Source organism: Fukomys damarensis, unplaced genomic scaffold (genome assembly GCF_012274545.1).
Source record: "Fukomys damarensis isolate Sample0158 unplaced genomic scaffold, DMR_v1.0_HiC HiC_scaffold_33, whole genome shotgun sequence".
NCBI classification, from domain to species: Eukaryota; Metazoa; Chordata; class Mammalia; order Rodentia; family Bathyergidae; genus Fukomys; species Fukomys damarensis.
Genome location: NW_022900945.1, coordinates 1,741,323 through 1,759,333, shown reverse-complemented (window position 1 = coordinate 1,759,333; position 18,011 = coordinate 1,741,323). Strand labels below are relative to the sequence as shown.

The following is an 18,011-nucleotide window of genomic DNA, read 5'->3' as shown; positions in this document are numbered from 1 at the left end:
GAGGACCTCAGGTCGGTGGGGTGGGCTGGGAAGGGGAGTGGAGCCCAAATCAGCGAGCGCTCGATAACGCCTGAGAGCAGAGGCGCTCGCTCGCTCGCTCACCCTGGCTGTCACCGTCCGAAGCAGTGACAGAGACGACAACGAGGACGCGGGTGGGAGAGGACGCTGAGACGGTAGGGATTCGGGGTTTTCTGCTCTTCTAACGGAGAAGAGGCCGGGCCGGCTGAGCCCCGACAGGACACCTCGGGAGCTCAGGGAGGACGGCGGCTGCCGCGGAGGCTCGGATGGTGAGCTCCGGGCCCGGGACAAACGACACCAGACCGCAGACGGAGGGGGGCGCCGAAAGTCCCCGGGGCCCGGACGGGGCAGGGTCTCCGCTGGGGTCAGAGCCCCCAAGACGCCCGGTCACTCGGGGCCAGAGACACGAAGTCCCAGCCTCGACTGCCAGCTTCAAGTCCACCCCTCACCGCAACGGGACTGGAGAACCGAACACTTGTGCATGAGCCACCAACCAGCGAAACGCTCCAGCCTTAGCAGCAGCCGCCAAGTGAGCAGCCCGCGCGCTCTCACACTCTCCGACCTCGGCGCCGCAGCCACGGGTCTCGCCAGGTCACCGTAATAGGGGAGCGACAGCCTCCCACTCGCCCCTGCCCGGCCACCGTACTCAGAGGGACGGCTTCGCGCCCGTCCCCGGCCGGCCACCGTACTTGGAGGGATGGCTTCAAGCAAAAACTACGCCCGGTCATTTACGTGCACTTTCGCCTGCTCAGGGCGGCCGTGACCTATGATTTGGATTGTTTTCTCCACCTGTTCTTCCCCACCCTCACCCAGTTACCATTGTGGCGAGAGAGCATCTGTAAGCAGTGTCGCTCTGGTAGGAAAACCGCATCACGGCCGTTCTGAGGCCTAACGAAAAATTGGACTTCCACTCCCAGCATGCCAGGCGACTGTCTCGGCGCGAACTACAAGACCCGGCATGACCCGCTCCCACTGTCCTCGCGCCCCCACCAGTGTAGATCTGCAAGAAGACCCGCGTTGCTAAAAATACCCATGTTCAGTCTCCGTCTGCTGCAGGAGTACGCCAAGCTAAACTACAGCGAGGACTGACGATTAGGCACTTGAAAAACATTCCGAGATATGTGCACTCGTTTTCTACATTTAGATTCAAGTATTGAAACAAAACAGCCTGGTGAGGCCTCACTCTTGAGAGATGTTGGGAAAAATACTAAATTATTGCACAATGTAATCCTGGGTCCTGTTGCAGTACCCCGTATTCTAGTGGTGCAAAGGTTACCAGACGTGATCCTGGCATGCATAGGAAATTACTGTAGAAGCAAAAAGTAAAAATAAAAATAATAATAATAATCCATACTACCAGACTATGAAACCGTATCAGAATGAAAACCTTACAGAATAAAGGGTTGAAAAATTCAATATTAAACTCGAAACATGTATTTCAATTTTTAATGTGGTTAGTGGTTTGCAATCATTTATTTGTATTCTCACAAAAACAGGTAACTAGAATAAACAAATCTATTTTCTATTCACATGATGGGGCCATACCAATCAAACAGTATGACATTCATTAAATTGAGCAAACAAAATAACTGTTTTCTTGCCTGATTAAACAGCCTGTGGTTCCATTTTTTAAATTCAGAGCTCTGACTACTTAGGAGAAATAGCATGAATCAAATAAGCCATCTGTGTGCTTTTCTTAACTTCCATAAAGATGTGGATTGCAAGAAAGAATATATCAAACAGGCCATGAGAAACAGTTCTTGGGTCTCATAAAATAACTGATAATTATACAAAATTAAATTGTGAGTGTATCACAAACATTGACTTTTTAATGGAGTTATAGTGAAACATTTTAATTGGTTAGAAGAGGGGAAAAGAACACCTTTCCTTTTTACAACTTCATGTAGAAGTCACAGAGGGACATTATATTCTGTAACACTGACACGGCATCAGCTACCATGCAAACTGCTTTCTGACTCCAGTGTGCTAAATTATGCAACACTAGCAACTGAATATTTAAAATCTATGATCATGGAAAACAATCTTCACCTTTCCATACTCGTGCACCAGAACAATATGCATCCAGTGAAAGAGACCATTTCCCCCGGAGTGATTAAAAAGTAATGTCAATAAACTATAATTAGGTTATCTGATATTCATAGGCATTTATAGTAAATAAACATATAATTGCAGCCACTTATTAGTAACGTTATTAAGAAAGCTTTAACATATGCTAAATATTTGATATAGATATTTGTGCAGCACTTTTAGTGATCAATTGTGTAAATGAATATGGAAGAGTTAAAAGTACATAATTTATGTAACAGACGATGTCTTTTGAAGAATTTTTTCACTGCTAAATATGGTTGTCTTTATTTTCTTTTTCCTTGCCCAGCCCTATCTAAACATAAAATAAAGCTACAGCACTAAAATTAACAATCCATTAAAATCAATGTTATGAAAATCATAAAGCTTTTAAAAGTAATTAAGGGTGATTAATTTATTTAAAGTATACAAAATCCAAAGGGGGGGGGGCGCATGAAGGTTTCCTGGGTAAGCTTGAAGACCAGAGGGAAACCTTGGCGTTTGAAAGACTATAGGAATATGTGACATCAAAGTACAGGCTGGGATTTCATTTAGAAGCAAATAACATTTCTGAAAATAGAACAGCAACAATGGCACCTGTACAGCGGGACTGTGAGACAAGACTGTAGAAAATGGAGGCAAATGTTCGCAGCAAAACGAAATCAGTGCTGAACTTAACTATGTTAAAACTATGATAGTGTGTCTACTATGGATATCAGATGGTTAGAAACTGGTTAGGGCAATGATTCTAAAAGCAAAAACACCATTGACGTTTTTCTACCTAGCCCAGACCACATTCCTTCTGTGCATATAAAGAGACGTTATTATCAAATGCTGCATCGAAATAGATTTTCCCAATGTTTTTCCACTATGAAAGACATCTATGTTTACTTATGGAGAGATTTAAAAAGATTCTTGCACCTGTAGCACTCAGCGGTATTCTTTCCTCTCGAGTCTTTGCTTTGCACTTGTGCTAGTTACCAACTGCACAAGAGTCAAAATTGAACAAGTTGTCCATTTTGGTTCAACAAATAGTTGATGAGTGCTATAAGGCAAAGCACTCTTTAGTACTACAAGCTGTTTCTGAAGCCCAGAAAGCTTTCATAATTAGCAGAAATTTAATGTTACAAAAGTTGAATGCAGCCTTGATGAGATGAGTAACTTGTAGACTTCTAAAGGCTAAAAATTTGTTTTTTACTGCCTCACTAGTGCAAGGACCCGGATCCAATCCCCATACCACCCCCCCAAAAGGCAATTCTGGGAAAGCTACTCCCAGCTTAGCTGACAGTATAAAAATTTGTTTTTTAAAACTTGGTAAAACCTTTTCCTTTCCAAATGACCATATTGCCGGCCTTTTTCCTACATCTTCAATTTCCACCTTTCCACTGCCTCCTTCACCTCAGTCCACAAACATGCACAGGATCCCCACAATTTTGAAAACATCATCAGTAGACTCAGCTTCTCTACCCAATGAAATGTTTTTCTATCTTCTTTTTCCTTTGAACTCATTCCAGCAAGTGCTACAAAGAAAACCTTAGGCCTGACATGATCCACAGGATGTCTTCACAGCAACTAATACTTGAACATCCACATCTATACCAGGTCCTGGGAATGTAAAGAAATTCAGATGTGAGCGTATGGTCCCATGATACAGAGTGGCAGACACTGTGATAGAGGTGTGGACAAGTGCTAAGATCACAAGGAAAGTCGGCTACTCTCAAATCAAAGAACCCCAGAAGAGGAAGCTCCTGAAACCATTTAAGTGATAAAAATGAGAATCAACTACTGGCAAAAGAGAGTGGCTCAACCACTGTAAGATAGATTTATTATAGTGGGCCCATGAGCATGGGTTGGTGGGAGTGATATGTGTGGTGTATGAAGTTCAAGCCTGTCTGGGCCAGGTGTACCACACTCCTGTCTCCTGAGCTACCTCGGAGACCTTGCTAAAGCTGAGCTAACTACCCTAAGTGCATAGATGCTGGGTCCAACAGCCTACACCTCCGCCCCTAGTCCATGACTCATTCTCCTGCCCAAGAAAAATCACTCCACCTTGCCTCCAATAAGATATCGCCAAATGTTAAATGCTCCTCCCATGCTCCGCCCCCATGTTGTCTCTATATAAGCCTGTGCGTTTCCTGAATAAAGTGGAAGCATTCCAGAATCCTTCCCGGAGTCTGATTGTTGACTCTTTTTAGCCTCCCAATCTGAGCTCCTGAACATTGTTCCGCGAGCAGGCTCAGCAGACAACAGCTGGCACCCAATGTGGGGCTCGCATATACTGGGTAAATATGAAAGCTGCGGGTAAGGATCCCTATTATGGGTAATCTCTAAAGTTAAGAATGGCGGTACAGGCCGCCTTACTAAAGGGTTCTCATGCAGTAAAGGCATTTCCAGCCCAAACTCAGGCCGAATGTAGGGCCCCCTGAGCACTCTAAAGACGGCAGACGAAAGCCTCTTTAAAAAGATGGGGCAGGCGGGCTGTCTCTTCTGCTTTCTTCTTCCCCAAAGGCGTCAGCCCCGCCCGCTGGTCTGTCACTTCCTGTGGATGACATGCCCCCGCCAAAACCCCCTCCTTACTGGAATAATGGTCATTCGGAAGAGCCCACCTTTTCCGGTCCAAGAAGACGGAGTCCACCCCGTGCACCGCTATCTTACCAATCCTGTGAATCATTCTTCTCGGACTCTGAGGGCCTGTGGTGGGCGGGGCGGGGGGTGGCTCGGCCTGGGCCTGGGGCAGCTGGGGCTGCGGCAGGTGTAGGTGTAGCTGTTCCAGGTCCGAGGCGAGCAATGCCCCCGGCGGGCCACCTGGCACCAGGTGTGGGCACAGGAAGGCGGTAGGGTGAGGTCCAGGGCGTCCTCGCTTGTCCAGGTCCAGATGATCTACCGGGGCACTCGCAGAAGGCTTCCCGGGACCTACAGAACCTGAGCTCCTCCAGAATTTGAGATCCCAGGACCTGCAGCGATGGCCTCAAGAGATTTGCCTCCTCTATGTTCATCACCCTGGCGCCCCCACGCTGCGACATGGCTGTGACTGAGGAAGTGTGGCGGGTGTCTGGGAGACCTGGCATGGCCGTCCCTGGGAGTCCTCCCTCTGAAGTTCCCCAGGGCTGGCGCAGCCTGGAGACCCTGGACCCTTCCTGGCAGGGCTGCAGCCATAGTCCCCACTGCACCTCCACAGCTCTCCAATGGAGGGTCCCTGCCACCCCCTCTGGCCCTGGACAGCGAGGACACCCACCACCAGGAGCCCCTAAACCATCCCGGGCCCTATGCTAGTGGTCCTACTCTGTGCAACCCTCACTGCTAATTCAACACAGGCTGATCCTCCTCTCTCCCCAAATCCACAATAGATGTGATTTGGGAATCTCCGTCATTACTGCCAACCAATTGACAAAAAATACCACACAGGCCTTCAGAGAAACTGCCCTACTATTTCAAGATGTCCGTGGTGCCATTTTAAATTTACAAACCCTGATAAATCTTGTCTGGGAAAAAATTCAATTATTAGAGGCTAAGATCCTAAGCCGTTGTCATGCAAATTTCACCCATATTTTTGTTACTCCTTATCGTTGTCAACATTGTAATGATTATAAAAATCTGTCAAATTATATATGAAAAACCTGGGATCTCACATACAATCAACATTTACTTATATTATTCAGTTAAATAATGTTACTCTTATGATGTTGTTACTCTTAATAATATATGAGAGATAATCGGGTCTGGCATTCAAGCTGGGCGGAAAAACCTAAGTTCCTGGGCTAAAGGCTTGATATTGTCATCACCCTATAGGTTGACCCTGCTTGAAATTATTTTATTGCTCTTTATCTTAAAAATCAGATGCCTAGCCTGTGAAAGGTATAAACAAACTCATAAAAATATGGTTCTCTTGGCCGAGGCTCTGGAGTCAAAGACAAAAGGAGGAACTACTGGCACAAGAGGGTGGCTCAAGCACTGTAAGATAAATTCATTACAGCAGGCCCATGAGCGTGGGCTGGTGGAAGTGATAAGAGAGCATGAAAAGGCAGCCTGGAGCTGCTGTGTACAGTGACAGCGATCTTAACCGATAGGAAGGGAAGTGTGTAGGCACTGACGTGATCAGGTTGCATTTTAGGCCGCTAGGTGCAATACACAGGACAGACAGGGCTGACAAGACCAGTCAGGAGATTTTTTTTTTTCATAATTGGGGTTTTCAATGGGAAGTATGAAAAAATAATGAAGCAAAGTATTGGTCAGACATGCTAAGATAGAATCAAGGTAAGCTGTGAGTGATAGATGGAATCGAGAGAGACTCGGAGGTTTCTGGCTTTTTGATTAGAAATGAATGAGTTGCCCCACAGCTGTGCTCAGAGATGGCGCTAAGGAGGGGGACAAAGGTCTAGGGGACATCTGAGCTGAATACAGTGTGTACCCAGGACCCTTCAGCTTTGATAGGGCCACAGATAGGATTGTGAGCTGGGATGTAACAGGCCACCGTGAAGGGGCGGGGACGAGGATGGTACAGACCGTGAGAGAGCCTCCAGAGGAACATGGTTTTTCATTTGTTTCGTTGGTTGGTACTGGGGATCGAACTTGGGTCCTTGCACTTACAAGGCAGGCGCCGGAACCACTGAGCTACATCCTCAGCAGGAACATGGTTTTTACATAAGAGCAGGGAGTACTGACTTAAATGTGGTGCTGGAGAGCAAGGGAGAGCCGAACTCATCCCTAGACCCAGCATTCATGAAAAGTGAGACCAACAAAGACAAAAAGCATAAATCCAAGACAGCTTCAGGGGTACAAAGTCTTCAGGGCAGAGCTGGCATTTGTCAAGACCAGGAGTAAAGGAGAAATTCTGTGAACTGGATGTAGCAAATTAGAGCATAACAGAAGGAAAAGGAAGATTTTAGAGGGGAAAAGTAAAAAGCGGGTGAGAAGATGGTGACCAAGGATGACAGGGCTACAGAGCGGCATGTGCCAGCCTGGAGATTTCAAATCAGAAACCTCCCACAACTCCAAGCACCCCCCAGCCTGCATATTTAGCATCGATGAGTCCTGGCAGCAGCGAGTGTGAAGGCCTGACTCACACCCCTCTACTCATCTCTCTATAACAGAACCCACTCTTTCTGCATTAGGAGAGAGGGCCACCCTGGCTCCAATCAAGAGGCACAGCTCAGGACCTACCTCAAGTCTAGACTCCACACATGTGCCTGAAGTTTGCAGTTCTAAATATTGTGGCTCATTGCTTTGGCTTCAACCATGAGCCTATAAAAGAAGTCCAAGCAATGAGATATGAAAGGAAAATGTGCTGGAAAGCTTCTAGAAAGTGTATTTCTCCCTAGTAAAAATCAGTACATGTTGTACAATAAAGTTCTACAATCATTATTCACAAGAGCTGAAAGTAGAAACAACCCAAATGTCCACCAACAGAAGACGAAATAAGCAACATGAGATGCACATATACCATGGAATATTACCAGGCCGTTAAAAGGAAGGGAATTCTGACACATGCTATAGCATGGATGAAGTTAGGGATCACTAAGCTCAATGAAATAAGCCAGTCATGAAAAGATAAATACTGATCGACTCCACTCACAGGAATTCCTTAGAGTAGTCAAACTCGTAGAAACAGAAAGAATGGTGGGTGCCAGAGAATAGGGGTAGGAGAATTGGAAAATTGCAGTTTAATGGAGGTTTCAAGTTTATAAAAAGAAAAGTGCCCTGGAGGTGGACGGTGGTGATGGTTGCATAACAATACCGATGCACTTATGCTATTGAGCTGTACATTTAAAATGGTTAAATAATAAATTTTACTACAGTGAAAAAATTGAAGAGAAAAAAAACAACAACATTGTATACCAAGACCATTCAGTGAAAAAAGAATAGTGTTGGGGCTGGGGATTTAGCTCAGTGGTTCCACTGCCTGCCTTGCAAGCACAAGGTCCCAAGTTTGATCCCTGGTACCAAAAAGAAAAGAGTTAGAGGGCCAGGACTTGGCTCAGAGGTTCTGCCACCTGCCTCAGAAGTGCAGGGACCTGAGTTCGATCCTTGGTACAAAAAAAAAAAAAAAACACACAAAAGTCTTAGAAGGTTTACTGTTTCATACAAGTAAATCTTAAGCACTTGAATTCAATAAGAACTTATCAGATATGACACCAAAAACATAAGCAAAAAATAAAAATAGATGATTAGCATTAAGGCTTGTGTCTAGACGTCTCCCAAAGCCTCATGCAGCACAGCTGGGGCCTTTTCAGAGGTGGGTGGACCTAGATTGTGATGCTGGGGTTGATTCACGGTCTCCGCTAGGATTGAAGGTATAAGGATTAAAGGTGAGAGTGCTACCGCCCTAAATAGTCTGGATGGGATGAAAGGGGCAGGAAGACACTGTTATGTCCATTGCTGCTTTACTACTTTCTGTCCCACCATGAACTGGTTCTCTGCGAAGTGCCTCGGCCAAGTCGCCCTGCCTTGGAGCCAGCCCATCATGCACTGAAACCTCTACACACTGTGAACTAAATAAACCTTCTCCCCTTTAACTTTGGAAGTCCAATATTTTTGTCAGCAATGACAGAAAAGTGACAACACAATTAGTATCTAAAATATATAAAGAATTCCTATAGTTCAACAATATAAAGAAAGCAAAACAATTAGGAATACACAAAGGACATCAATAGATAGTTCTCCAAAGGACCAATGGCCAATAAGCACATGAACGGGTGCTCACTGTGTTAGTTACTTGTCTCTCATTGTTGTGACAAAATACCTGATACCCAAAGTTAAAAGCGAAGGGGTTTATTTGGTTCACAGTTTTCAGAGGTTTCAGTCCATAGTCGGCTGCCTCCAAGGCTGGGATGGCAAACAAGCACCACAGAAGAGAAACAACAGGACACACACAAGGTAGCAAAGACACCAAGAGGGTTTAACAGCATCTTTCTGCCCCTTTCAACTTATTCAGACTACAGGGATTAGGGCGGTGCCAAACCAACCACTCACATGTAGTGGTTTAGTGACCACACACCCTTAACCCCAGCATGGCACATTCCAGATTCAACTACCTCTGAAAAACAAAGTCCCACCTCATCCACATGCATCTTTGGCGGGGGCATCTAAACACAAGCCATAACACTCACCCTCACTAAAGGAAATCAAAATCAAAAGCACAATGAGACACTACTTTTGTTCTGAGAATTTAGATGTAGGCTTATGGTATACTCAAGTCGGTTCAGACAGAAGAAGAGGCTGAGGCTGGGAGGAAGGAGCTGATTTTGCACACAGGTCTCAGAGAGGGTCACCACCTGTCATGGAGGACCACATGGGCAGTGCCAGGCTCAAGCCTCAAAGGACAGGAGGGAGGGAAAGTCCAGGCAAGAGTCTTTAGGGAAAGAGCAGAGTAGAGCAAACAGCTTAAGACTGGCTAGTTCAGATACTTCAGGGAGGCTCTGGATGGCAGAGGTGGTCTCCACTTGCCTCATTCCTGGTCCTGGGATGATTTAAGGCAAGGGAAACACTGGCTTGCACGCGAGAATTAGATAAAGAGATGGTTTGCAGGAGTTGGACTCCGGATTGTTTATGAAAGTCACGCTGCGAAGCAAGTTGTTACCATCATTGGGAATTAGCCTTCCCTGGCATTCAGTCTATCCCAGCCTCCAAAGAGCCCCCGAATGCCAGAGCATCAAGAATACAGAAGGATGTAGCTCAGTGGCACCACGCACTCCTCACAAGTGCAAGGTCTTGAGTTCAATCCCTGGTACCTCAAAAAAAAAAAATACAGAAGGCATGAAAATGGTTCATGTAATACTAAGTCTGAGAAGAATGGATATCAAATAATTTAAGGAAATGCAATTAGAACAACTTTGTGCCTATTAGGTTGAGTGTAGCCAAAAAATGAAAAATAACAAGTATTGGTGAGCTTGGGCTATAGCTCCGGGGTAGGTAGAGTGCTTGCCTAGTGTTCACAAGGCCTGTGCTCCATCTCCAGCACTGCAAAGAAGAAAAAGTATATTGATGAGGATGTGGAGAAACTGAAACTCTCACGCAGCGTGGATGGGAATCTAAACTGGTGCAGTTACTGTGGAAAACAGTTCAGTAATTCCTCAAAAAGTTAAACATGCATTACCATGTGGCCTAATAATTCCATTCTTATATAATACCCCCAAAAATTGAAATGAGGGATTTAGACACGTTCACACCACTGTTTACTGCAGTATTATTCCAAAAAGTAGGATAACCCAAATGTCCATCAACACCAGATGTATGCATAAACAAAGTGTGAGGCGTCCTTACAATGATACATCATTCAGCTATAAAGAGAGAGCGAGAGCTGGGTGCTGTGATGCACGCCTGTAATCCCAGCACTCAGGAGGCTGAGGCAAAAGGATCACAAGTTCAAGCCCAGTCTGAACAACTTAGCAAATCTCTGCCTCAAAATTAAAAAGGGTCAGGGCTGTAGCTCAGCAGTAACGCCCTGGTTCATTCCCCAGTACCACCACCAAGGTGAGGAGATAGAGAACTGATCCACGCTACAACAGGGATGAACCTTTCTATGTGAAAGAAGTGGTTACACAATGCAACATACAGTATGATTCCGTGTACATAAAATATCCAGAATAGGATATTCTGGGAGACAGAAAGCAGATCAGTGGTTCTCAGGGGCTGGAAGAGGAGCGAGGAAAACAGGTGTGACTAATGAGTTTCTTTTTGATGAGAACATTCCAAAGTCAATGTTAGTGGAGATTTACAGCATCACGAATTTACTAAATGCCACTGAGCTGTGCATTTTGAAATGTTTAAAGTGGTGGATCTTATGTGTTTCTACCACAATTTTTTTTTTTTTTTTTTTTTTTTTCTTGGGTTACCTGGGATTGAACTCAGGACCTTGTGCTTGCAAGGCAGGTGCGATGCCACTGAGCTAAATCCCCAGCCCCCATCACAATTTTTTTCCTCATTGAGTTTATTGGTACATTTTAGGTATACAGTACAGTTACATTCATTATTGGGATCTTGTACCTTGCTTTACATGACAGGTCTTGGTTCCCTATCACAATTTTTTAAAAAATGGAATGAAAAAATCTGCCTCTGCTGAGCATTTTGGATCTGAATGTGAGCTCTGCAAAATCACTAAAAGGATAAAGCACATGTAAAGGCCCCAAGCATGGAACAGGTGTCCACTACATAACAGCCATTACCTAACACATATCAACCTGTAGGTATTTACTTGGGTTTATGGCACAGTAGAATAACTGTAAGTCTCTAAGAGAAGAATATGCTACTTGAGAAAAGTGGACAGTGACCCAGCCAATCTGTTCTTTTCAATACTGAGAAAGAAATTTGAGAGAGTCAGCATTGCAATAACACATTCATAATCAGTTAAAGCTGTTATTATGATTCTGCTTTCAAACAATGGATTTTAAACAATGCTGGCATCTTTCAGATGATCCCACCCCCCCAGTACTGGGGATCAAACTCAGGATCTTGTGCTTGCAAGGCAGGCGGTGGAACCACTGAGCTAAATCCCCGGCCCTCAGATGATTTTATTTCAAATGAGATAAATAATCATTTAAGGATTTCCACAAGTCTTTACAAGGCTATCATGACAGTTTCTTATGAAGTAAGATTATCACAGCTAAGTACGGTTTTAATCTTTTTGCAAGAAATAAATATTGGTAACATTAATGCTTTGTTTTTAAAGGTAAGCAATAACAAAAAATACTACTAAGTTTACAAACAAGTTTTGGTCTTTATAATATGAATTTATAGTAGTGCCCCGATAACCGACTGTGGGTATACATTTATAAATTTATTGATTCAATGAATGAAAGTGTCCAGAAAACCCCCTCCACCCTCTTATAGTTGCCACCCTGGTTCTGTTCTCTCCATCACATTGAAACTTTTGAAAAAGTGACCTTCCGTCACTGACCATCTATATTTTTTTACAGTTTTCTCATTAAAACTAAGGAATCGCCATTTTAATGGATATTTTGGCCTCTATAAATTTACTGTTGTGAATCCTTCATTTGTTTGAGGGGGAATCCCATTTTCAAACTTTTAAGTCTGGTAAATTCACTAAAATTGCCACCTTGTAAGCTATCGCAGGGTCAGCCAGCCTGCGTTTGGAGAGTAAAGAGTTACAATGACCTCGATAATATTCAAAGCAATGCTCTTTAAAACAGAGTGGTCACACCTCTGGATGCTGACACCCCATAGTATCAGTCAGTATTTACTAGAGAAACAGACATAACACGAGATATACAAATATATGTGAATTTACAAGATTTGCTTACCGTGGCCGCCAGATGAGGAAGCGTGCAGAGGGCCTGACTGCACACTGGAGACCGAAGGAGTTTGTGAAAGGTCTGGAGCTCACTGCACCGACCCCTGCGAGTCCGTATCAGGAGGCTGGTGGGTGATGAAGGCTGGTGAGTCTACCCCGGAAGCTGAACTACCTGCACCGGAAGCCAAAAGCTCTGCGCTAGAAGCCAAGAGACGCCGTCCAAGGCGAAGACTGGAGCTCCTTTGAAGGAGCAGAAGTAGATCCTTTTTCATCTCCCCTTTATACCATCCAGGCGCTATCGGCCCCAGGGTGGGTCCTCCATACCCAGGGTGTGGAATCGCTTAGCTGATTTAGCTAAGATTCTCTTAAACAGCTCCTCCATCGGCCATCACACCCGAGGTTGGAGAAGGGCCAGGGTGGCTGGCGTCGGTACAGTAAAGCACTGCATAAAATACAGATTGGTGAGAATTCCTCAGTTGGATGACAGTGTGTATGAAAAGTGTAAATAAAGTGGATGGCATAGCTTAAGTACAGATTTATTTTAGGGAAATGAACAATTATAGTAAAACATACAAAAATGTACAAAAATATGCAATCAATAATTTATTAAATCACAAATTTAGAGGCAAATCGTTACTATAGAAAATGATGAAAATAAATTATAACTGCCAATGAAATATAATGCAGCCAATTAAGGAGCATAGCTATTAACACAGAAAATGTTCAAAACAAATTGGCAAATTAAAATAAGCCGTATATTTTATTTTAATTATAACATTTATTATGTATATGTGTACACATATGTATGTATGAATGTATGTATGGAAGGATTGTGACTTTCAGTTCTTTATTTTGATTTCTGCCTTCATTATAAAATTGATCATTTCTTCTAAAACATTTTCACGTACTCTAGTTCTTTTTTCAACTGTCTAGTCCACTGTTTAACCTTCCTGTTGAATTTTTCACTAAACTGACTATATTTTTATTTCCAGAGGTTCTGACTAGTGTTCTTCAAATTCACCCTGTCTTTTAAAATATTTTTTGTGGTACTCAGCGTTGAACCCAGTGAGGGCAGAGCCACCTTCCAGCCCTTTTATTTATTTATTTATTTACTTACTTGCTTATTTATTTTTGAGAAAAAGTAAACCTAAGTTGTCTGGGTTGGGCTCAAACTTGTGATCTCCTGCTGCTCAGCTATTTATTTTCTTTGTGAAAAAGACTACAGAATCAAGTTTCATAGTCTGGGCTGTGAAGATGTATTTGGGGTACTTCCGGTTTCTGAGCCTTTGCTCTCTCACTCGTGATAAACCGAACTGCAGCTAAGGATCAGGACCACATCCTAAGAACAGGAATCTTGTGATGGCCTGAGGTCATTTAGATAATTGTGATTGTAGTTGATTCTCATCTTTCACAGAATCTATATATGCAAATTCGGCTACTTTCTTGGCCCTTTGCAGAGTACAGAGCTGTGGAAAAATGAGTCCCGTGATCACAAAAGGCCAGGTTCTATGTTCTTCTTTCAACTTTCACACTGCAAACCGACGTCCCTTTCACAGTATACTTAGTATTATCTTTTTCACTTGCTTGCACTTTTTTAGCTGGTGATTTTCATGTTTAAAATGACTCCAAGCAACAGAGATAAATAAAGTGCCACCTGGTTTCCTAAGGGCCAGAGGCTGTGGTGCTCTTGTACATTTAAATATATTTTTTTTCCATTAAGTTTTTGGGATATTTAAAGCAAACAATACAGTTACATTTATCACTGGGATCTTGTACCTTTACATGGTGTATCTTGGATCTTGTTTCTTCCCCATACATACCCCTGCCATCCTTTCACCCCTTCCACCCTTCCCTATTTACAAAGACTTTGTTTCCATTTTTTTTCATTTTTTCACATTTTTTCATTTCCCTTACTTCCTTTCCTCTTCCCTTCCCACTTCTCTTTTAGCCATCTTCTTCCTATTTTTGTTTTGTTTTTTGGTACCAGGGATTGAACTTAAGACCTTGAGGTTTCGAGGCAAGCGGCAGAACCAATGAGCTAAATCCCCAGCCCTTAAATATGTAAAATTTTATTCATCAGTGATATCTCCATGAAGATGGACAAAGAGAGTTCAGGACCAAAAAAAAAAAAAAAATGAAGAGGCTGTATTATGCCTTAAGAGAAAATACAGTGGGAGATCATCTTTATTCAATCATGATGTGGTGCTGTTGGCAGGAGGTACAACCAAGTCAACAAGCCAGGCCCGGTGGTGCACGCCTATGATCCCAGCATGCTGGGAGGCCAGGACACCACAAATTTCAGCCCAGCCGGGGGATGTAGCTCAGTGCATAGGCTCTGGGTTGAGTCACCAGTACCACACAATGAAAGTCGACAACATACATTAAAGAGGATGTATTTGAACAGAAACTTGCATAAAACAGGGTTGTGTAAAGCATGAAATTGTAAAGTCATGTTGATGCAGACAGCAAGCTGTGTGGAAGGAGAGGGCAGGAGAGGTGATTTGTGTTTCACTGTCCAAATGGCGGGGGGGGGGGGATTCAGTTCTCAGTCCCACCTCACAGCAAGTTACCAGTGCTCAGATCCCAGCCAGGCTGGAGAAAACGAGGACCTACATGAAAGGAAGCTCAAATTAAAATTCACAAGAGCAAACCATCACTCTCTTTTTATTCTACCCTGATTCCAGAATAAGATAGATTCATTTAACTTGGGCATTATTTATCAATCTATGTATTTATTACCCATTTTCTCTCAGTATTTCTACATACTGAATTTTATAGTGAGAGATTTGGGGGGTTTTACTGTTCCAAATATTACCTCTATTAGTTTGATAACTGGGAAAACAGATTATTGAGTCCTTCATTATCTAGCAGTGGGAAAAAGGTATACAACACATACTTCAGTACCTACAGTGCATTTTTCAACAGACAATCAGAAGTTAAGAGTTAAGCATCATTAGCCATGAATATAATCTACGATGAGAGTCTGGAGTTTGGGTGTAGACATTCTTGGATGTCTTCTCTCCCTTATAGCTATGGATCCTAATCATACAATCGAACATCTCCACTCCGCTTCCCTCTGCTCTAACACAAGGGCACCATGCAGAGCCAAGGTATTCACCGAGCTGCAGATGAGTAGGTCAACAATATTCAAAATGCATTGGGCAGACTTCAGGGATCTCCAAGACCCTTTCAGAACTCTTTCCAAGGCCCAGTCAGAACTCTTCCACTGTCACTCTAACACATTTTTACCAGGCTGGCATTTGCACAGAAGCCACAAAAGCAGCGGTAGTAAAACTACAGGCCACTTAGCCTAACTCAGGGCTTTGTCACCAACCTGTGTCAGCAGCCAGTGTATGTGTCACTGCCAGGCACTCAAAGTAAAATTGCCCCTTTCCTTTACCACTGATGAGGCAGTAAAATTTAGTAATTAAGTAGAAAATCAACTCTGTGTGCAATACTTTTGGTTCACAAATCAGGAAAAATCAATGAAGCACTTCTGGTGCACACCCAAGTGGGATGGTTGTCTTGAGGCAAAACACCTTGTGAATTTTTTGAATTGCCAGCTAAACTAGACACTTATCTTGGAACACCACTTTTACATCAAGAGTAACTTACAAACAAACTAAGTTTATTCGGGCATTGGCGTTTGGCAGAGATTTCTTTAAAAATTAAATGGCATGGTCTGCTACCTTGAGAAACACAGCTGGTAATAACATTTGGGACTATGAAATGAGCATAAATATATTGGAAAACCTGTGTCTGTCACACGGAGCTTGTCACCTTCCAGTAACAAAGAGTGTCTCACTAAAAAAGCACACAAGAGGAGGCATGCGCTTCTGGGCATCTATGCGGCCCGTCCCCTCCGCTAGAATGCTCCTCCTCAGTTCTGCCAGCTGCATCACCTACGTGAGCCCTACTCTGACCACCCTGACACTGACAGTTGAAATGCATCCTTCAGGATCCTCAGGCACGCGTGTGTGCGTGTGTGTGTGGTGCTGGGATGACTCTGGGCTCACACGTGCTCAGCGTACGCCCCACTGCCGAGCTGCACTTCAGGCCAATACTTTTTTTTCATCCCTCAAGACTCAGTTCTCCTTACTTTTCTCTCTTCTTCCTCTGTGCACCCCCGTAAGACTTACCACACCTTCCAGCAGTCTATGCAATTTATTTATTTAGCTTTTATTTATTCTCCATCTCAACCCACTAAAATAAGCTGCTAGAGAACAAATTCATTCATTTTGTTTACTTTATCTAAGCCCATGAAACAGAGATCAACACATTGTAGACATTTGATACACGTTCATTAAATTAACAAGTGTTTTTAACAAAAATAGTTCATATAAGTATATTCCATTTTTAAAACCTAAGATTATCAAATTGTTAAGGGTCATTATTTTTATTATAGTGCATATTTCATGCTTCAAATTTTTCTTTTTAAATTTTTTATTAATATATGTTCAGGATGCATAATAAGTAATTCACCACGGGGAATTGGGACATACGCATGTCCCATCTTGATCTGTTTTTGCTTTCCTTCCCCTCCCTCCCTCCTGTTTTCCCATCATCAGGTCCCCTTTCCATCTCCACAGAGTATGTCTCTCTGCTTCCCGTACTCATTCTGTTATTCTCTTTATTTATATCTTGAGTTTCTCATATACAAGAAACCATGCAATATTTAACCTTATGTGTCTGACTTATTTCACTTAGCATTGTGGTCTCAGTGATACCTGGTTATTTGACAGATCAGAATATAGAATAGGAGGTGTAGCTCACTGGTAGAACTCATGCTTAGCATGTCCCAGAATCTTCAATATTCACACTGCCCAAAAGAATCAGAATACATATGTTCACATATATGCACATATATTGACACACATATTAAACACACACATATGCATACACATACATAGGCCAGCCCAAGTTGCCATTCTGATTCAGAATTTCATCAGAATTCCTTTTTCTTTGAAGCTACAATAAGCCTTTCTGTCACATTCTGCCTTATTTTGTCATCCATTTCTTACTTGCTTGCTTCCCTCCGTAGATCCGAGCTTTCTCAGGCAGCACAAGCTCTTGTCTACTTTGGCACCTGCCCAATTGAGATTCTGACTGGTCATACTTCAATGACCAAACATTTTAAAAATCAGACTAGATTAATTTAAAAACTGGCATTTATCATTAAGTAAACATTAACCTTTGACAAGTACTGGGGCTAAGTAAACAAGAACCTTGCCAATTTCTGCATGAAATTTCTGTAGAGAAGTCAAAAATAAATATCAAGAGGAATTATCTATGGGTGTCTTTTTATTTCAAAATACATTTTCAAACTATAGTTTTTATGATATCAAGATTAAATATTAACTTCAACTTACTATTAAGTCATGTCCAATTGATAGTTTGAGACCTGGCTTTGGTTCAAGTGATGAGTTGTCATAGATCTTTTCCTTTTCCTGCAAACCTGCTGAATCCCTGAGTTCCAAACACCAGAAATAAAAATCAAGGGGTGGAAGAGGGAGAGAGAATGAATTTTCACGTTCAGAGGAATCTGAATCGGGCCACACTGAAATGCAGAGTGACAGAAGCAAGGTTTATGAGTATATATGACTTACTGTCTTTTCCTGGAAAACAGGGTAAGGTAGAAACAAAGAACATGGGTTCTGTTAAA

The 18,011-nt window shown here is 43.0% G+C and overlaps 1 protein-coding gene and 1 long non-coding RNA gene across 8 annotated transcripts in view; both read right to left on the bottom strand.

The window, feature by feature from the left end:
- The window catches only part of Atg4c (autophagy related 4C cysteine peptidase), a 76,697-nt gene extending 64,249 nt beyond the window's left edge, over positions 1–12,448 (bottom strand). For 3 of the 7 annotated variants that reach the window (XM_010605048.2, XM_010605050.2, XM_010605051.2), the window contains exon 1: positions 513–675. The gene's annotated coding sequence lies outside the window, so the exon portion shown is untranslated. Of the gene's footprint in view, positions 1–102; positions 119–467; positions 676–835; positions 928–12,359 lie in introns of those variants that run through there. The other 4 variants (XM_033758190.1, XM_010605052.2, XM_010605049.2 and 1 more) reach the window with 4 other exon arrangements.
- Positions 12,449–14,777: 2,329 nt separating this feature from the next.
- Positions 14,778–17,809, bottom strand: LOC104848860. Its single transcript, XR_776552.2, has 3 exons — positions 17,719–17,809; positions 17,077–17,168; positions 14,778–14,958 (listed from the first exon to the last, which is right to left on the bottom strand). It is a non-coding gene; the product is annotated as an uncharacterized LOC104848860 (long non-coding RNA).
- Between the last annotated feature and the right edge of the window lie 202 nt (positions 17,810–18,011).